This window comes from Neofelis nebulosa, chromosome 13 (genome assembly GCF_028018385.1).
Source record: "Neofelis nebulosa isolate mNeoNeb1 chromosome 13, mNeoNeb1.pri, whole genome shotgun sequence".
Taxonomy (NCBI): Eukaryota; Metazoa; Chordata; class Mammalia; order Carnivora; family Felidae; genus Neofelis; species Neofelis nebulosa.
Window position 1 is genome coordinate 59972359 of NC_080794.1, and position 22216 is coordinate 59994574.

The window sequence follows — 22216 nt, forward strand, 5'->3', positions numbered from 1 at the left end:
AACTAGGAGAGGGCCACATTGGTAGGCCCATTAACTGGAGCAATCAGCTCTCAAGAGCTTTATCCTGTCACTTGATAATGTCAGGGTCAACAAATCCATGACAAAAAGAGGGACATCTTGAGAAAGAAATCCCAGAGGAAAAACTAGTGAGAGTGATTGTCCCCAAAACAGATGGAGGACTCTCTCCTGTCTACTCCATTGCAGACAAAGCCAAGTTCAGTCTCTCAAGTTCAGTAGTTACCTGGTCATCAAGCAGAGGGGATATGTCATGTCCAACCCCCAGACTGATGCACATTCTTTCTGTAGTGTTCCTCTCCCTTTGGCTACAGACATCCAGAAGTAGCCGGTGGCATTAGATACCTCATCATTGTTACTTCCCTCTATGCTTCCTGCCTTGGCTTGAAACTTACCATGAGGGTAAGTACTGAACCAAGGGCTAAGACGAGTACTTTCTACACTCTCCATCTAGCCAAACCCACTCTGTCCCTAAAACAGTTCAGCAGTCCAAACACGGAAGCAGAGGAGACGGTTTGGAAGGAAGTCTAAAGTGATCGTGAAGAGCATGGTTCCTAGGAGCAAACTGCTTGGGTTCATATTCTAAAGACACTACTTAGAGGATAGAAACTGCTTTAGTTTCCTCATCAGCAAAATGGAAATGATAACAATGCCTGTCTCGTAGGGCTGCTATGCAGATTACAGGAGACAATCCTGGTAAACTTGGAGAATTGTCTGGAATACAAGAAGCACACAGCATATGTTAGCTATTATCATCTCTGACCTACGGCTGGGTTTTTCTGAGTAGGTTTAACAGAAAGACAAGATTGCAAGAGTGCCATGGTTGAAATGATGAGAAGTGAAAAGCAGAAGAAACTGATAGAGTAGCACAGTCAAGGGCCTGGAGTTCTTGAAGTTGAAATCATTCCATTAGAGGAAATTAGCAGAAAGTAGAAGAGTTTAAGTTTTTTTTTTTTTTTAATGTTTATTTTGAGAGAGAGAGAGAGAGAGAGAGAGAGAGAGAGAGAAAGCACAATCAGGGAAGGGCCAGAGAAAGAGGGAGATAGAATCCCAAGCGGGTTCTGTGCTATTGGTGCAGAGCGTGACATGGGGTTTGATTCCAGGAACTGTGAGATCATGACCTGAGCCAAAATCAAGAGTCAGATGCTCAACTGACAGAGCCACCCAGGTTCCCCTATTTTAAACTTTTAAGGGTGAAGTTGACATAAGTGATGACAAGGTCCAGGGAGTGGGTAGCTTTATAGAAAAGGTAAGGACATTGAATTTGAGGAGGTCAAGCAATCAAGAGGCCAGGATATTGGCTGGGTTATCCATATGGAATTTTATGTAACCTGGCATAAAGGTGGGACTTGGGGAAGGGAGAGAAACTGCAAGTCAGGTACCAAAGTCTTCGGAGAATGAAAGCAAATGAATAAGGATGAAACACATGGACAGAAAAGGGCCCGAAAGTGGTGCAGTCGGACTGTGTTGAACATGCATAAAGATCAGAGCCCAGGAGTGAGGAAGCCAACTGCTCCTTGTGATGCCGACTGAGGCTAGTTGGTGGGAAAGGATGATAGAGCCAAGAATGCTAATAACATTGCTTAGGACAGTCTAGTCCAGTGATAAACTGTCCTATCCTAACACTGTCTCTGTTGAGGAACACAGCCCCCCAAATGTTTAGCGTGCTTCCTCAAAGGAACCTGGCTATCCAAGGTATCACAATTCTATGAAGCCACTCTCCTCCCTCTTAGCACTCTCTAGACCTCAGGAAGGATCACCCGTGTCTCTCTCTACCCTGTACATACTCTCCTCAGTACAGATCATCCTTCATTGCACTTACATGTTTAAATGTCACTCTCATATAGATACTTCCAGGGTTGTTGCAAGATACAGTGATCTTTTCATGTCTGTCTCTCAGCCCTGGGCAGGCATTCATAAATGTCATTTGTGAAACAAGAGACTTCTCACGGTCACCAAATTGGGAGGCAGAGCATAAAAAGAATTTTCTATTAAAATGGGTCATCAAGGGGCGCCTGGGTGGCGCAGTCGGTTAAGCGTCCGACTTCAGCCAGGTCACGATCTCGCGGTCCGTGAGTTCGAGCCCCGCGTCAGGCTCTGGGCTGATGGCTCGGAGCCTGGAGCCTGTTTCCGATTCTGTGTCTCCCTCTCTCTCTGCCCCTCCCCCGTTCATGCTCTGTCTCTCTCTGTCCCAAAAATAAATAAAAAATGTTGAAAAAAAAATAAATAAATAAAATGGGTCATCAAGCCTTAAGCTTTTGATTATAAAGAATGATTTTCTGGTGCACCTGGCTGGCTCAGTTGGTGGAGCACTTGAGTCTTGGTCTCAGGGTGGTGAGTTCAAGCTTTGCAACAGGTGTAGAGATTACTTTAAAAAAAAAAAAAGATTTTCTAATAAATATTAGAAAGGAGATGTAATATTTCTTCACCAACTTGCACGATAACATTTCTGAGCACCCTATATTAGAAGTCATGGTTGAGACCTCAAAGGGAAAAAATCAGGATCTAAAAAATAAGGTTGTGAACTTGTAAAACTCTTTACCTCCAATATACCAAACTAAAACCGATAATGAATTAGCAACATTTTATTTGTATTCGTTTTCTAAAAACTTTTAAGGAATTTACTTGCTGTACAGGTTAAATGTGATGCTTATAAATCCACTTTTGCTATAGGTAAATAACCTGAGAATATTTTATTTATTTTTTAGTTTATTTATTTTGAGAAAGAGAGAGGGGGAGAGTGCATGTGCAAACAGGGGAGGGGCAGATCCCAAGCAGGCTCTACACTAACAGTGCAGGGCTAGATCCCATGAACCACGAGATCATGACCTGAGCTGAAGTCAAGGTGGGATGCTCAACCAACTGAGCCACCCAGGCGCCCAACCTGAGAAGGTTTTAAAATTTTGTTTCTGGGTTACTTTCAAGTGTCCCGTGCCTGATTTTATTATTTTGATTCACTAAGATTTTATACAAATGTCAAACTTTCTAAATCATATATATTTGACATAAATTCTTAAACATGTGGAGAAAATATACAAAACGAAATAAATGTATACTAGGATTTTATTCTAGATGAAGTCACATGAAGTCATAATTGGCAGGTCAACCTAGTTGGCAGCCCAGGAAAGGGATAAGCGGCTTACTAGGATTTATTTAGAGGGAAGCAAAAAGATTTTGTTTTAAAGATGGGAAAATAATAGAAATTTTAAAGAAAAACATTATTTTGAGGTGGTACAAAGCATTACCATTAGGTACTTTAAAAAATCCTTTAGAGTTTGAATTCAAAGAACATACTTGCTCCAAATTTAGTGATAAATATCAGTCGTCCTTCAGTTCTTCAAAATGTATAGGAATATTTAATCGATATACATAAATTTCCATAAAAACCTCATAAAATTAATTATTTTATTTGAACTCATAATGTCCTGTGAGCCCTTGGCCTTATTCTCCTTTGAGTTTGGGGATTCAGAAAAATATACATTTATACAGCCTTTGCCATGAATTAAGTGAACACTATTCCCTCCTCATTACTGCACAGGCGGTAACTCATAAATGAGTAAAAACTGCATTTTCTATGAAAAGGTGCCCTGAGAAAAGCAGACCGATAGTGGAAATTCAGAGAAGGTAGTGGTTAATGTTCATTCAGTAATAATATAATGTGATACAGGGTTTCATTTTAGTGGCAGAGATTTTAGTAGCTATGTAAATTCGACTACCAAGTATTTAGTCTTTAAAAGTTGGGTATGCAAGCATGTAGACTTTCCAGAATTATGTGAGGAAAACCGTAGTTATAGTCATTATAGCTATAGAATTAGAGATTTGGAACATTCTAGATCTATCCATCATGAATATAAAATAACTGTCTATGTCTCATTTTAGAGAGACCATTGTGTTTTTTCAGGGTATGATATTTTTGGTTGATTTTCCCAAATCCTTTTCCAATGATATTTCACATGTTGTTGGTTTTTCTGGCCACAGCAGAACACTTAGCTGATTATCTCCCGAGAACTGTCTACAACTCTATAATAATTCCTGTGTCTCCTTCGTGGTTCTAACGGAAAGTACAGCCGTCGTCAGACATACTATAAATATAGTTGGGATAATCTCTTCAGTTACATTATCTTACACTTAGCCACCTCAAAACTTGAACGCTTTTCTGCCTGTTCACACAGTTTCAAAATGTCTTTCAATTATAGTTTATTTTTAGCATTCATAACTCAGACACATTAAATACTATTTGTGTATTTAGAAGGATGGTATGGTTAATCACCTCCAGAATACTCATCAAAATTTAATGAAGGTATCAAATAACATTTTCCCAACTTTTGTTAAAATAAAAATCTCCATATATTAACCAATGTTCCTATACTTTTGCTAACTAAAAAACAAAACCAAAAACCAGTTTGATTCCTTGTTTAAAAGTCTATATGCCAGCATTTCAATTTTTACTATACCTCTTCAAGGAAGAAAATGTACCACACACTTGATGACAACCAATAACAACGCACAGAAAAGATGTTTGGAAACAATGACCACTGTTATTTATAAGAGTATTTTCCTGAATGCAAAAAATGTTAGCAAAGTATTTTTTCACTGTTAATACCACTCTATATTATGTCAAATTCAGGTCAAACACAATTTTTTAAAAAGCTGTATTTATAATGTGAAGGTTTGCTTAATTTGTTCAGCAAATATTTACTGAGCATTTACTACCTGCCAGGCATTATTCTGGGAAGTGAAGATTTAGAAATGAAAAAGACAGGAATGGTTCCCACTTTTCCATTACCAAGAAGCTTGTTTTACCTTGGAGCATTCACATTAAAAAATACATAAACCAGCAGTAAAGTATTAGATTGTCAGAGATGTCACAGAATTGGGGTTGAAAGGAGCTCAAAGATCATCTACTATGCATATATTACCAATTCCAAGAAGCACCTTATTTTACATTTTGATGCTGTGAAAACAGCCACATCTTACAACGTGGTCAGACCAGGCTGTGCTCAAAGGGAGAGCTGTCACTGCCTGCACATGCGTGTCAAAACTCAAGGAACAGGTGTCAGAAGCTTGGAAGACAATATGGGAGACAATGGTGAAGGCATTCTTAAGGATTCTTGATGATGCAAGATTCAATTAAATACAATAGTTGAAAGTGTTCGTTTCTTATAGGAGAGGAAAATGAAATTCAGACAGGTTAAATGACTTGCACTAATTTACAAAGCAGGGTAGGTAGTATGAGTCCAGGTTCTGAGTTCTATTCTTATTCTTCTACCAAAGTCTTCAGATATATGCAGAGAAAGGCTCTAGAATATGGTTCTAGTTTTAGGACCATGGGCAAGGAACTTTATCCTCTGACTCAGTTTCTCCATCTGTAAAAAACAGTTTAACAGACCTAATTCATGACATTGTACTAAGTAAGATAATGTACGTATAGGACTTAACAGAGTTTGGCATACGGTAAGTGCCAAAAACTATCTGAGATCAAACTTCACATTTGGTAGGAAATTTAAAGTGACCAATTATCCTACAAATATTGCTCACTATACCAAGCCCACATCTAGTTACTTAACTAAAATACTGAAAATAAATAGACTGGTCAAATATTTGAGCTGATTAATAAAAATTTCCACCTTAACAATGCTTTGTCCAGGTCCATATGGTACTATGCCAAGAACCCAGTAGACTTACCTGCAAAAAACCATACAAAAAATAAGAATTGACACCAACTATGATTATCAAGTTACTAAGGACTCTGATGTATATGAATGCATTTATAAACACAACCTGAAACAACATATATATAAACAAGGAAAGAATATTCAAAATGCATAAACAGTTCATTTATTTTTGCTTTCTATAAAATATTATTACAACCATATATATTAATACTGTACAAGAACCACAAGTTTTGGAGGTTAAAATGTACCTACCCTAGGAAGACATGATTTGGTCAGAAGAGTGAGAGTACTGTTCATGATCAACATATTCCTTTATATGTTGTAAAGCACTTTCCCATTCATTATCAACTCAGTGCCTTGCATATAGTATATAATTGTAAAAATAAATCCCAGGTGCTTTCTAATGCCATTTGTATTCTGTTCAAACAATGGCATGTTTAGAGAATGGTTAAATATCTACATTTCTTTTTTAAGTCTTTCTGGTCAGCTCTTCTAATTTGGGGAGTTTAAGTGAAAATCTAAATGATAACACACCGTGTTATATAGAGTCAACCCGCCTTACATATTAGTTTCTATATTTTTGTTATAAAATAACATTCTATATGTATATTTCACATCATGAGTTTATTACATTCTATATGTACATTTCACACCGTGAGTTCATTACATAGTTTCAACTGAGATTCTGAATGCAACAGATATACAGTTAAGCAGTTAAAAAGTAATTTTAATTACTAGGAAATGTTAACCAATCAACTCACATTTGTTCTGGTTTCACCCGGAGACAAAACTGGAGAGAACTAACCTAAACGAATATATCTATATTTAGAATTATTGTATTTGCAGAAGACTCTCGCAATTAGAGTCTTATCACGAGGTACAATTCCGGTGTCTTTGTGTTTCATCATGACAACTACGCAGTAGCGAAGTGCAACAATTTTCTGAATATTTTAAATATTATTTTATTTTCTTGTACCCGTTAGTGTAAGAATGCTTTTGTTAAGAAATCTCACAAGCTCTAATATGTTATCCAACTTTAAACCTTAAAAGAAAAATAACCCAATATTCAACATGTTAAGTTTCCCTATTAATTCTGAAATTTAAAACTAACATTATTAGTTTGCTTATGTTTGGGATTTTTAAAGACCAATCACATCCCGGATATTATTCGAGGGTCAAAGTCTAAAGCTGAGTATGGTTGGGTCGGCAGGGAACAGCCCGATGGCCAAATGTAAGAGCCCCACGGCAAGGTGCATGTCGGGAAAAAAGACCAGGAACAAGACTCCAACGGGCACGGCAGCTCGAGGGCACTTAGTGGGGCGCCCCAAACCTCTGCCGCCCCCAATTTCCTAGCGTGCCCCGCCTCTCTCCGTCCTCGCCTCCGGCCCGCCCCTTCCTCCCGGGCTAGCCCCCGCGGTGCCCGCCCAACTCCAGGACTACCGCGGAGAGACAGAAACCAAAACCCGGCACACACGGTAAGCCTGGATAAGAAACGAGGCCCCACCCTGCCAAGAGGGGCGGCTCATTTAGAAACACTTGGCGGCAAGTTAACAGGAAGCGCGGAGGCACATTTTTTAGGTCTTTTGGAGTACCCTGCCGCTTAGTAATCTCATCTTTTGTCCTTTGACAGGCCTCCTTGAAGGCCCAACTCTGAGCGCTTTCTGGGCAGCTCTTGACTCGAACTCCACTGCGGCCTTTCACTGATGGCAGCCATGTTAGTTGCATCCGGGTATGTCGAGGAGCCCCGACCAAAGTCTCCCGGAAGTGACGCGATCGCGGAGGGATTCGCGTTCGGCTGAGGTGAAGGGGCTCCGGAAGCGGGTGCGGTAGAGACGGTGACAGGAAAGGTTGGGTCTTATTCACTACCGAGTTCTTGTATCAAGTTTTAAGTGTCATGTGTTGTGCTCGACATCAGCATTGCCGTGCCATTTAAATCCTTTCTTCCCACCAGGCCCAGGAGGAAGAAATTTTATCCTTTCCATTATGGAGACATTAAGGGTCGCAGAGGGCAAGTGAATTGTCTAAGGTCATTCAGCTTGTATTGGAGCTGGTCTGACCCCCTCAGTTTGGCTGCGGAGCCTGTCTTTTAAATCTCCGTAATGCCTACGTTTAGCAAAATCCCAATCTCTGGTGCTTGCATCCTGGCAGGTCGCTTCGGCAAGGGCGTTCACCTGCAGCTCGGCAACATTTGCCCACTGAATGGTGCCAAGCCACCGTGGTCTTTGCGGTGGACACAGACCGAACTGTGTGCCGGGTCACCTAAACTAACCCAGTGCCCTGGGATCTCACTTGGTCTCCTACTCCTTGAGTCTGCACATGAAGGGTTCTTGCTGACCTCGACCGCAGGTTAACTGTGGGGATTGGGCACTGACTGTTGGAGCTGGGAAACATTTTAACTCCTGTCGGGCACTTGTAAAGTCAAGACTGTTCCGACCATTCGAGGCCGGTCATCATCGTCCAGTCGGTCTTGATAAAGGACTGACAGCTATTATTTTGGGTTTTCCACCAAATCAGTTGTTTCTCTTGGTTTCCATTTCTTTAGAATATGACTGAGAACCAGTACTTTGATCTTATGTCAACATTAACTATAACCAGCTTTCAAATACTGAAGTGTGAATAGCCAGTGAGGTCTTTTTTTCTTTTTGCTGTGTTTTGTTTTGTTTTCTTTTTCTTTTTCTTTTACAGAGAGGCCACCAGGTGGGGAAATAGCCACACACACCCCAACACCTCCTTAGAATGGGAACTCTGAGACCCCTGGGTGTCAAAGGTCCCAGGGGCACCGTGTCCTCAGGGAAGGACAGAGCCCAGTGCTGGATATCATGGGAGCGAGGCAATATTTTTGTAAAAATAAATTATGTATAGAAAAAAGCACTAAACAAATACATCAGAATTAAGAATGATAATATTTGAAGAGTGGCCATTTAATTCTTTTCTTCTCTTTTTATTTTTTATATCTGCTACAATATCTTTTTCATATAGGGAAATAAACAAATTGACCGCAGCAAATCGTTTTTAATTGCTTGCGATAATGAAGACAAAGGCATATTGCCAGATTTTGACCAATGACAGTCCTTGACACAAATTACAGGAATTCTGTTAGGAAAAGCATTGGTTTTTGTCAGGATGTTACCAAAATACAGTTTTGGTATTGATGTTTTTCACACACCTTTGTATAAAAATATCCTACAATCAAAGTTTTTCTTCTAAGAGAAAGAGAAGGATTTGGGGCACTTGAAATTCTGGAGAACAAGTATAAAAAGCTATTTTTATTCTGCTTTCTTTGGGGTACAGCTTTAAGCTATTTATCAGGTTTAGACTGTGCAAAATAAAGGTTTCATTCTCTATTTCTGTATTCTGCTTCCCACTGTTGCTTTTTAGTGACCTCTCAAGGAGTGGCACAGAAATAACAGTGAAAACATAGAAGAGAAGAATGAGAAGGGATTGGGGAGGAAGAAAATATAAAATGTAGGGGAATAAAGGAAAATGCTGATATTGGGGGATATTGGGGTTGAGGTTGCTTTGTAGTTCCAAGTTAGCATGTAACAACCTTTTTATCTAAGTCTTGGCACAAGACCTGTTGCCCACTCAAATAGATTTGCATATACAATGTTCCCACTCACACATTGAGCACACACTATGATAATTCTTACCAAAATTTCAGCATTATACTCCTACAAATTAGACATATATTTTGACAAAACCTAGAGTGTTCTGAACAACAAAAAAAAGTAAAATGCCATAGATTCCCCTGGGGTTCCCTCTTACCATATCATTCGTTCATCCTGTAATTAGCGTAACTGGATACTGGAGTGGGAGTGTTGCCTGCAGCATTGTAATACAACAACTACGAAACATCAAGTGAGGTCCTGACAAGATGCATGTTTTCAGAGGAAGTGTCTTTTTAAAAAAAATTTTAATGTTTATTTTTGAGAGAGAGGGAAAGAGACAGAGTGTGAGTAGGGGAGGGCAGAGAGAGAGAGGGAGACACGGAATCCAAGGCAGGCTCCAGGCTCTGAGCTGTCAGCACAGAGCTCAATGTAGGGCTCAAACCCACGAACCACAAGATCATGACCTGAGCCGAAGTCAGATGCTTAACTGAATGAGCCACCCAGGCACCTCTCAAAGGAAATATCTTTATGTTAGTCTGGGCCCTCGGAAAAACAGTTAAGATGAGATTAAGTGCACAAGAATTTGTTAGAGGAAACAGTTGTGAAAGAGAAAGGAGAGAAGGCTGAGAGAGCCATCAGACTGGTGCAAGTCTGAAACTCTGTGAAGGAGGTCGGACGAGGTTGGTGGAAGTGTCTCAGGCTGCTGAACAGTCTAAGGAAGATTTGGCAAGGCTGTTGGGAATGCTCAAGCTAAAACTGCCATCAGAGGAGTCCTCCTAGGAAGGAGTCTGCCTTATTATCTATGCTGCATTCAGTCACTGGCTGGAGCAGCCCATGGAAAGCTTGCTCTTTGGTGCAAATGTGGCAGAAGATTTCAGAGGGTAGCCTCTGGGGCCCTTGGTCAGTTTTGCTCCCTGTATTTGGTAACCACAGTCCAAAAACTGGCTTTTCAATTATTGGAGATTGTCACCAATTTCAAGGCTTAGAATATTATAAAAGAGGTGATTTCATGAGGAGTTTTGGAGAGGGCCATTGTTATGCTTCCTCACTCCCCGTCAAGTCTACCGAGTGGGGCTCCAAAGGCACTACTTAGGGAACTTGATATGTCTCCCTTGGGTTTTGAGAAGTACAGTAGTGCCTGACTCACATCTGAGAATCCTAAGGTAGGAGAAATGGGTCAGTGAGAAGTTTGGGCAGAGGAATAAAGAAGAGTTGCTATGTTGGGATCAGCTGTCACTCCCATAGTTTGTCAGGGCAAATGATGTTCGAGTGTTTCTCGTGCACCAAATGTGTACCACATGTGGGAATGAGAGAGCTGGCCTGGGGCTCTTTTGACTCTTGCCCAAGAGGACTTCCTAGAAGAGAAATGGGACTCCAACTGAGGGAGTTTATGTGGTGGGGATTATCAGAAAGTCTGGGGCTATAGAAGGAGCAGAATGGGGGATATTTCCATTGCCCATCTAGGATGGCCAACTTGTCTAAGTTTGCCTGGAACTCTCCATGCTTTAGTACCAAAAGTCCTGAGTCTCAGGAATCCCTCGGTCCCAGGCAACTCAGGATGGTTGGTCATTCTGCACGTCACAGGAGTTGCAGTCAGAAGGCATCCCAGCACGGAACCTCCAAAACCCTCCAAATCACCCATAAGAGTAAGAGGTAAGTTGAAATTTCAGGCAGGTCCCGAATATGAGAAGCCAGCTTATGATTGTCAGTATTGAAGTGGATATTGTCAGAGGGTAATTGGAAAATGATGCTGAAGCAGAACCTTCTTTTCCACACCTTCCCTTTGGAGTGTGTATAGGCTGCTCAGGCTGCCATAACAAAATACCACAGACTGGGGCGGCTTATACTATAAAACTATTTCCTCACAGTTCTAGTGGCTGGAAGTCCAAGGTCAAGGTTCTGGGCAATTCAGTTTTTGGTGAGAACTCCCTTCCTAGCTTGCCGATGGCCACCTTTTTGCTATGTCCTCACATGACCTTTCCTCAGTGCCTGTGTGAGAAGGGAGGGAATGGGAGGTATTTTTGGTGTTTCTTTTTATAAAGACACTAATTTTATAGGATCAGGGCCCCACCCTTATCTTATTTAACCTTAAGTCTTCAGAGGCCTCATCTCCAAATACAGCAACATTTGGGGTTAGGGCATCAACATATGAATTTTAAGAGAACAAACATTCAGTATATACCAGTGTGACTCTATAACACAGAGATACTTTGGGGGAGGGTCATGAAAATATTAGGCCTGCTTCATGCCTCATACCTTTATGGAGAAGATATGCTATTGTGACTGTAGCCCTGTGTCTTTGCAAGAACAAAAGTAAGCATATTATATTTAGAGCTCGTTTGTAACACTTTTTTAGAGCTCTTCAGACATTATTCTAATCATGTCAAGGTAAAGCTGAACCCCTCCAGGGCCTTTTTTTTTTTTTTTTTTTCCTGTCCTGTAGAGCAGAGGAATCCTTTTTAGGAAGGATTCCTAAAATCCTTTTAGGAAGCAGAGCTAGTTTTTAACTCTTCAAGGCTTTAGTAGTTGGACCTAGGTTCAGCCGTGAGCACAGAGTAATAGAAAGCACCAAAATAAAAGTCATTATGTTTTTAATATGACAAGTTTATTTTTTTCTTTTAAGAAATCTGGTGAAATTATCTTGGGATTAGTATGGTGATTCATGGGGTGAGGATTTCAGGCTCCTCCTACCTTATTGCCCCACTGTGTGTGACTTCCATTTTTCAAAGTAATTTCCTGGTCCAAGATGGCTGCAAGAGCTCCAGTCATTCTAGTGAACAGGAAGGATAGAGACCTACAAAGAACGGCACACCTCTTCCATTTAAGGACAGTTCCCAAAAATTGAACACAAGCTTCTACAAGAGAAGCTGGAAATAGTAATACTTTTTTTCCTAGTGGGTCAATACCCAGCCAAAAGTTATGAGATTTTATTACTCTAGAACAGAGATCAACAAACTATGGCCCATGGGCCAGTCATGTGTTTTTATAAATAAAATTTTATTGAAATACAACCTTGGCAATTTTACCTATTGTCTATGGATACATGTTTTTGTTTGTTTGTTTGTTTGTTTTTTTGTTTAAGCACTCTTTATATTTTTAAATTTCAATTCCAGGGTAGGTAACATACAGTGTTATATTAGTTTCAGGTGTATAATACAGTGATTCAGAAATTCAATATATTACTCATTGCTCATCAAAATAAGTGTACTCTTAATACCTTTCACCTTTCACCCACCCCTTCACCAACCTCCCTTCTGGTAACCATCAGTTTGTTCTGTAGTTAAGAGTCTGTTTCTTGGTTTGCCTCTCTCTTCTGCTACCATCCCTCTCAAGCATGATCATTTTTGTTTTGTTTCCTAAATTCCACATGTGAGTAAAATCATATGGTATTTGTCTTTCTCTGACTGACTTATTTTGCTTAGCATTATACTCTGTCTCTATTCGTGTCATTGCAGATGTCAAGATTTCATTCTTTCTTATGGCTGAGTAATATTTCACTGTGTGTGTGTGTGTGTGTGTGTGTGTGTGTGTGTGTGTGTATCTATCTTCCTTCTCCATTCATCAGTTGGTGGACACTTGGGCTGCTTCCATATCTTGGCTATTATAAATAATGCTGCTATAAAAATAGGGATGCATGTATCCTTTTGAATTAGTGTTCTTACATTCTTCGGGTAAATACCCAGTAGTGCAGTAAGGTGATTGTTGGATCATAAGCTACTTCTATTTTTAACTTTTTGGGGAGCCTCCATACTGTTTTTCAGAGTGGCTGCACCAGTTTGCATTCCCACCAACAGCACATGAGTGTTCCTTTTTCTCCACACTCTTGCCAACACCTGTTGGTTCTTGTGTTGTTGATTTCAGCCATTCTGACAGGTATGAGCTGATATCCCATTGTAGTTTTGATTTGCATTTCCCTAGTGATAAGTGATGATGAACCTCTTTTCATATGTCTGTTGACCATCTGGATATCTTCTTTGGAGAAATGTCAGTTCATGTCTTCTGCCCATTTTTTAATTGGATGGTTTGTTTTTGGGGTGTTGAGTTTTATAAATTCTTTATATATTTTGTATGGATACGTTTTTAAAAAACAGCCTTATTGATATATAATTCACATGCTATAAAATTCAGTCATTTAATCTGTACAATTAATTGGCTTTTAGTATCTTCACAGAATCATGCATCTAGCACCCAAATCAATTTAGAACATTTTTATTGCCATGAAAAGAAACGCCACACCATTTAGCTATTGTCTTTGAATTTCCCATTTCTTCCCCCCCACCCAAGACCTAGGCAACTAGTAACAACTTTGTGTCTCTACAGATTTACCTCTTCTAGACTTTTCATATCAATGGAATCCTACAATATGTGGTCCTTTGTGCCTGGCTTCTTTGACTTTGTATAATGTTTTCAAAGTTATTCTATTTGTAGCATATATTAGTACTTCATCAGTACTTCATTTCTTTTCATGGCCAAATAACATTCCATTGTATGGCTATACCCGTTATTGTTTATCCGTTCATCAGTTGATGGACATTTGAGTCGCTTTGAAGAGGCAATAATCCTTTATTCTGTTAAGACTGAAATAAAACAAACCAGCAGGTAGTCTACTCCAATATATTAACAATTTTAAAACATTACCTTATGGATTTTTATGGGACTGACTGGGCAAAAATATTCTGTAAAAATATTGACGATCCAAATAACTGTGATTAAGATTCAACCAAGGTTTGTGAGAAATGGTGCAGTACTACAACTATTGCCAGTCCCTATTCAGAGTTACATACAGCTCCCAAATTGTTTGTGGAAGACTTCTCAACAATGCTTAAAGATAAGCTGTTGCCTGTAGATTATGTGAACATAAAGACATGAGTGTTCTAGAAGACAGAGTCAGTTACCCTAATGACAATGTAAAAGTTTTCACCATGTATGTCCAACGCTGGAATCTTACATCATTTACATTATTATAAATGTATTCTGTTGAGGCGAGAGAATTCAGAGCCCCTGTCTAAATGTCATGTATGTGCTTTTTTACAAACTGTCCCCATTACTACTTCCTCCTTCACCTAGGACAAACTACAGGAAAGTGCTCTACAGATGGTTCTAAGAAGTCTTCGATGAAGCTAAAGAGAGCAGATTTCTCTAGTGTGTCGCCACCATCACCCTCTGGAGACTTGGGAAGCAGAAGGACAGCAGTGAGACAGAGTGAAGCTGACATGCATAGAGAAGCTGGGGTAAGAGACCGATGGAAAGAGATCTGAAAATTTTTATATCTTTGTTTCTGGGAGTTTCTGAGACCCAGTATCCTTTCTGCCCTTTCAGTAGTTGTGTGTTCAAGTTTTCCTTTCATTACAAAGGATATCAGACCTTAATATTTTTCTAATAAATCTATCTTTTTCAGACCAGTTTGTTTGTTTGTTTGTTTGAAACCAAAAGACTCAATGCATACATGATTATTGCCATATATATATATGGCAAGAAGTAGGCGGCTTCTCTTTCTTTTTAAAAAAATTTTTTTTTCACATTTTATTTATTTTTGAGAGAGAGAGAGAGAGACAGAGCACAAGTGGGGGAGGGGCAGAGAGAGAGACACACACACACACACACACACACAGAATCCGAAGCAGGCTCCAGGCTCCAAGCTGTCAGCACAGAGCCTGATGCGGAGCTCAAACCCACGAACCGTGAGATCATGACCTGAGCCGAAGTCAGTTGCTCAACCGACTGAGCCACCCAGGCACCCCGGAGGCTTCTCTTTCTTAACAATTTGTTTAGTATCTTCCCATATTATTTCTAGGCATCTTACACATATGAAATATCACTTTATATTTACTTTCATTTACATGTGACTGTTTTACTTGGCAGTGTTGTGGAATTCTTTCTATGTTAAGATATATAAAATGTACCCCGTCTTTAAAAAAAATTTTTTTAATGTTTACTCACTCCTGAGAGAGAGCATGAGCAGGAGAGGGGCAGAAAGAGGGAGAAAGAGAATCTGAAGCAGCTTTCATGCTGTCAGCACAAAGCTCGATATGGGCTCAAACCCACAAACTGTGAGATCATGATGTGAACCAAAGTCGGACACTCAACTGACTGAGCAACCCAGGCACCCCATAACCCATCTTTTTAATAGGTGCATAATATTCCATTGCATGGTGTGCCCCAATTTATTTAACCAAATAATTGATGAATATTCAAAGGATATTCCCAATTTCATAAGTATTACAAGACAAAGATATAAAATTCATTCATCATTTATTAATTCAGCAAATATTATTGTGCCCACACTATGTGCCTCTTTGCCAGGTAAGGTAATTTCTGCAGTTTCTTTTGGTGTGGAGGAGAAGATAAGCAAGTAAACAAATAAATGTGAACTAAATAATTTCACCTACTAGTAAGTTCTGCGAAGAAAAGAAAACGTGGATATTTGATGAAGAATGAAAAGTGTGGATGTAGCACTTCTTTCTGTGGAGGATCTCAGCTGTTTCTAAAGGATGACATTTGACCTAAATCCTGAGTGATACAAAGGAACCAGCCGGGTGAGATCAGGGCAGAGGGAGCACCAGAGCAAATGTCCTAAGGCAGTAAGGATTTGGCACTTTAGAGGAAAACAAATGAGGTCAGTTTATCAGTCACAGTTGTTAGTTACAATCAGTAGAAACCAATGTAACAGTTTAAGGAGAAAAAGAATTCACTGAAAAATACTAGGCAACTCACAGAATCTCTGGGATGCTCAGAGAACCTACCTTGGAGACTGTCTGACAGGACAAAGTCTCAAAATCCCATCACAGAACTGGTGTAGTGGGGACGTTGGTAGTGTGACTACTGGTTGTAGACGCTATGGCTTGCACCAACGACAATATTACCACTGCTGGCTCTGAAATTCAAACCTACTTGCCACCATCCCCCTACCCTTATTTGCAGTATGTGTCTAATTTAAAGTCTGAACAAGTGACTCACTAATGTAGACCTTATATGTGTATTTTTGCACGTTTATATTGATACTTCTATAGACTCAATTCATAGAAGTATTGGAATTAAACAGAAACACATCAATTCTTTTTCTACTGAATTGTATTCCCTAAAATATGATAGTAATTTACTCTCCCACCAACAGTATATGAGTATGCCAGTTTCTTCAAAGCCTCATCAATTCCAGATTTGTGTTTTAGAGTAGTTTTGTAAAGCTGGACACACCTAGACTTGATTCTGGCTCCATGACTTAGTAATTGTGTGTCAGTGGGCAAATTTGTCCATTCTCTGGGTTTCATTTACCTCGTAATTATAGTATGGAAGTGATAACCATGTTGCTAAGACTGTTAGTTGTCCCCTAATACTCATTCTCCCCTTCTATATTCATAAGACCCCAATTTTTAGTTAGATCCAGAGATGTCCAGAATCAGTACTAAGTTACTAGCTTTTCTTAGTCATAGCCAGCATCAAAATCTGCAGAATGGATGTCAGCTGTTTGTAAGAAAATACTGGAAATAATAGGCACTTTTTAAATTTATTTTCAGAGAGAGAGGACAAGAGGGGAGAGGCAGAGAGAGAGGGAGAGAGAGAATCCCAGGCAGGCTCCACACTGACAGAGCAGAGCCCCGTGCAGGGTTAGATCTTACAAACCGTGAGATTATGACCTGAGCTGAAATCCAGAGTTGGACACTTAACTTACTGAGCCACCCAGGTGCCCCAATAATGAGGCACTTTTTACAAAAATTATATGTTACAAGCATTCTTTATGATACAGAGGATAACACTGTGTAGAAAACTCAGATATTTATGCTTCTGAGTTAAGTGATTTGAGAATAGACTCTGAACATGAAGAAAAAATTTAAATATCTTAAATTATTTCTTTTGCTTACATATCTCTTTTATGTATTTTTTTATGTATGGACAAAAGTGGCATATAATTCAATTCATGTCTAAATGAATCAAAAAGTTCTACTTCAATAAATACACAATAAAAATTCTAAGTGATAAAGTATTGTCACAATTTAATTGGAAATGTTTTTTGTATTCTTAGATTCCATTAAAATATAAACAGTAATGGTTTCAAATGTTAATTCTTACTTTCTTCTATAGTAACAGAACTCTCAAATTTAGTAGGACATAAGACTGCCAAAAATAAAGATTCAGGCTCCATTGCAATTAGGTCACGTGACTTAGTCTGGCCAATGAGACATGAGTATAAGAGATGTCTGCAGATCTCAAGTCAAGACAGTATGGTACTGGCACAAAAACAGACAGATCAATGGAACAGAATACAAAACCCAGAAATGGACCCACAATTATATGGTCAACTAATCTTGGGCAAAGCAGGAAAGAATATCCAATGGAAAAAAGACAGTCTCTTCAACAAATGGTGTTGGGAAAACTGGACAGCAACATACAGAAGAATGAAACTGGACCATTTTTTTACACCACACACAGAAATAAATTGAAAATGGATGAAAGACCTAAATGGGAGACAGGAAACCATCAGAATTCTAGAGGAGGACACAGGCAGCTATGTCTTTGACCATGGCTATAGCAACTTCTTACTAGACACATTCCAGAGGCAAAGGAAACAAAAGCAAAAATGAGCTATTGGGACTTCATCAAGATAAAAAGCTTCTGCACAGTGAAGGAAATAATCAATAAAACTAAAAAGCAGCCTACAGAATGAGAGAAGATATTTGCAAATGACATAGCTAATAAGGGGTTAGTATCCAAAATCTATAAAGAACTTACCAAATTTAACACCCCAAAAATAAATAATCCAGTTAAGAAATGGGCAAAAGACATAGACATTTTTCCAAAGAAGACATCTAGATGGCTAACAGACACATGAAAAGATGCTCAACATCACTCATCATCAGGGAAATACAAGTCAAAACCACAATGAGATACCACTTCAAACCTGTCTGAATGGCTAAAATTAACAACACAGGAAAAACAGATGTTGGCAAGATGAAGAGAAAGGGGGACGCTCTTACACTGTTGGTGGGAATGCAAACTGGTGCAGCCACTCTGGAAAACAGTATGGAGGTTTCTCAAAAAGTTAAAAACAGAACAACCCTCTGACCCAGCAATTGCACTACTAGGTATTTATACAAAGGATACAAAAATGCTGATTCAAAGAGGCACATGCGTATAGCAGTGCTATCAACAATAGCCAAACTATGGAATGAGCCCAAATGTCTATAGACTGATGAATAGATAAAGAAGAGTTGTATATATATACAATGCAATATTACTCAGCCATTACAAGGAATGAAATCTTGCCATTTGCAACGACATGGACGGAGCTAGAGTGTATTATGCTAAGCGAAATAAGTCAGAGAAAGACACAGGATTTCACTCCTATGTGGAATTTAAGAAACAAAACAGATTAATATAGGGGAAGGAAAAAAAAAAGAGAGAGGGAAGCAAACCATAAGAGACTTTTAATGACAGAGAACAAATTGAGAGTTGATGGAGGAAAATAGGTGGGGGGATGGGATAAATGGGTGATGGGTATTGAGGAGGGCACTTGTTGTGAGGAACACTGGGTGTTGTATGTAAGTAATGAATCATCATATTGCAACCTGAAACCAATTTTACCATATATGTTAACTAACTAGAATTTAAATAAAAACTTGAAAAGGGGGAAAAAAAGAGGAAAAGTCGTGCCCTTTCCTTCTCCCTCTCCCATCCTTACTGATAAGAATCAAGATATAGTGATGAACCACATTAGGGCATAAACCAAGGGTAGCAACCTAGAAATGACTGAGCAATGAGACAGAAGGAGTTTAGTTCCCTGACACTGTAAGTCACCATACCAATCCTAGATTTCTTAAATCTAGGTTGTTATGTAAGAGAGAAATAAATTGCTGTCAAGTATATACTGTAGTATCTTGGATCTCTATAACAGGAGCTGAACTTACACCCTAATGAATATAGTTCACTTACTTGAATTGTGGTGAATATTATTAAATTAGATAATGTATATAAAATACTTAGTAGAGGCATGTAATAAATGTGTGCTAAAGTAACTTGCCTTAAAGTCTCAAAACAAGCCATGGCAGGTTTTAAAATTTAATTAAATTTCTGTTTTTCTTTTATTTGTGCATTTAGTAAACACTTACTGAGAATTTACTATATTCCAACTACCATGTTTGACTCTTGGTACAGAATGGAGAACAGATATAATAATATATAGTAATAAAATACAATGAAAAGCCAGGTGCTACAGTATAGGTGTTTACTCTCCAGAAGCTCGTCTTGAGATGAAGCAATATGTCTGATGTTACTGGGTAGAAGTGAGAAGCAACCAAACATAAGAATAATATTACTTATTATTATAAGTACAGCAATAATATTACTATATATATGTATATATATATTACATATATATATACATATATATTGCATATATATATATATATATATATATATATATATATATGGCTTACTATCTTCAAAGCATTGTTCTAACCTATTTACTGATCTAAAATTCATATAATTCTCATAATAAGCCTGTCAGGAATGTGCTAGGATTATTCCCATTGTACTGATGAGAAACATATGGCACAAAAGGACTATAACTCATCCAAAGTAACACATCTGGTAAATAGGAGAGCCAAGATTTGAATCCAGGGTCTGGTTTTCAGAGTCCATCTTTTAAACTCTAGGCTATACTGGGATGATGGAATGTTTAAATTAAATATTGAGAAACAAAAGATCAATTGAAAAACATTAACATCCATGAAGAATTTCAGGAGGAGAGAATACAGGGAATAGAGGGAAAGAAATAACAAATAAAAGATACGAATCCTTAGATTGAAAGGAGCCTTCCTAGTAGAATAAATAAGACATATTGAACATAGTATGGTGAAGTTTGGACAATTTATAGTGAAATTTTAGAAAATCAAGGATTAAAAAACAATTCTAAGAGAGGAGATCTTAACTGTGCTCGCAAAAAAAAAAAAAAAAAAAGGAACTACTATTTGAGATTATAATAGAGATGTCAATTACCTTCTTTGTGGTCAACAACTCATAATGGATACATATATCAAAACATCATGGTGTACACCTTAACTCTATACAATTTGATTTGTGAATTACCCCTCAATAAAGCCTGGAGAAGAAGAGGCAATCCAAAAAGTTATCAGAGATAACCTACAAAAGGAATGAGAATCATTGAGGTCAGATTCTCATCAGCAATAGTGAAATCAAGAAGAAAAAAAACCATGAATCAATATCTTCAAAATGGTAAGAAAAAGAATTTCAAACCCAGAATTCTATACTTAGCCAAAGAATCTTCCAAATTCAGTGGTGAAAATTATATTTTAAGACATCTCAACAACTCAGGAATTTATCACCTACAGATCCTCTCTGAGCAAACTGTCAAAGGAGCACTTCTGTAAAGAAGAGTGAAATATAAGAAAAAAAGGTGGACATATAATTAGTAAACTTTATTATTAAGTAAGTATTGTTTGTAAAGAACTTCTTAATGTTAGTCTGATGTATATGCTCTAAATAATACTGTTATCAAGATTGAGTTTTCCAAAACTGGACATAGGAATATCCGTAGGAAAGTAATGCTTTCAGTTCCACATGCTTTTCAGAAACTTGTCATTCTTCATCATGATTTATTTCTCCTCCCTTTGAAGGTGGGCAGGTTTGTGATTGTTCTGACCAGTAGAGTGCACAGAAGTAACACTTATGCAGTTACACATAAGCAGTCACTTATGACTTCTGAGGGTAGGTCATAAGGATAGAGCTTCATCCTAGCTCTCTCTTATGGGAAGTTGACTTTGGCAAAACCAGCCACCATGCAGCACAGAAGTCCAAACTAGTTCACAAAAAGAGGTTGTATGGAGAGGCCTCTATGGAAAGGGAATGCACCTCCCAGCCAGCATCCACCACCAGACTTCTGAGTAAATTAATTATCACATGAGTCTAGTGCCCAGTCTTTGAGTCTTCCAACTGAGACACCAGACATTCTAGAGTAGAGACAAGCCATCCCCTCTGTGCCCTGTCTGAATTTGTGAACAACAAAATCCATATATATGGAAGTTGGTGTTTTTTTTTTTAATTTTATTTAAAAAAAAAATTTTTTTTCAACGTTTTTTATTTATTTTTGGGACAGAGAGAGACAGAGCATGAACGGGGGAGGGGCGGAGAGAGAGAGAGACACAGAATCGGAAACAGGCTCCAGGCTCCGAGCCATCAGCCCAGAGCCTGATGCGGGGCTCGAACTCACGGACCGCGAGATCGTGACCTGGCTGAAGTCGGACACTTAACCGACTGCGCCACCCAGGCGCCCCAAGGTGTTTTTTTTAACATTACATTCTGGGATAATTTTTCACAGTCATAGCAACTGAAACATGTCAGTATTGTAGATAGTATATATAGGAAAAGATACAAGGGAAGTAAAAGCATTTTGTCATTTTCATCAAATATTTTGTGAACTCTACACTTGATAGAAGAAAGAAGAAATTTAATGAAGTGTCTAATAATTAAGGATAGTTATTAAATGAAAGATGCAGATTTAATTTTTTAAGGCTTATTTATTTATTTTGAGACAGAGGGGGGAGAGAGAGAGAGAGAGAGTGGGAAAGGGGCAGAGAGAGAGAGAGAGAATCCCAAACACTCCGTGCTGATCGATGCGGGGCTCGATCTCATGAACTGTGAGATCATGACCTGAGCTGAAATCAAGAGTCCGGCGCTTAAATGACTGAGCCATCCAGGCACCCCCAGATTTAATTTTTTAAATCAGTTTTATTCTGTTTATAAGAGATATCTGGAAAAATGTCACAATGAAAGGCTAAAAGTGAAGAAATAGGAATAAATATACGAGAAGACCTAATCTAGCAAAGATAATATCATAGTAGAGTTTAATGTGAAATTATTAACAACAAAAGAGACAATTTCTTAATGATAAAAGTAATAATCCAT

General features: G+C 38.6%; 1 long non-coding RNA gene and 1 other non-coding gene across 2 annotated transcripts; one reads left to right on the forward strand and one right to left on the reverse strand.

Moving 5' to 3' along the window:
• Positions 1-6967: 6967 nt before the first annotated feature.
• Positions 6968-14700, forward strand: LOC131493135 (uncharacterized). Its single transcript, XR_009252483.1, has 2 exons — positions 6968-7165; positions 7321-14700. It is a non-coding gene; the product is annotated as an uncharacterized LOC131493135 (long non-coding RNA).
• On the reverse strand, positions 8431-8519 carry LOC131493765 (small nucleolar RNA SNORD88). The gene has a single exon (XR_009252851.1). It is a non-coding gene; the product is annotated as a small nucleolar RNA SNORD88 (small nucleolar RNA).
• Positions 14701-22216: the final 7516 nt, after the last annotated feature.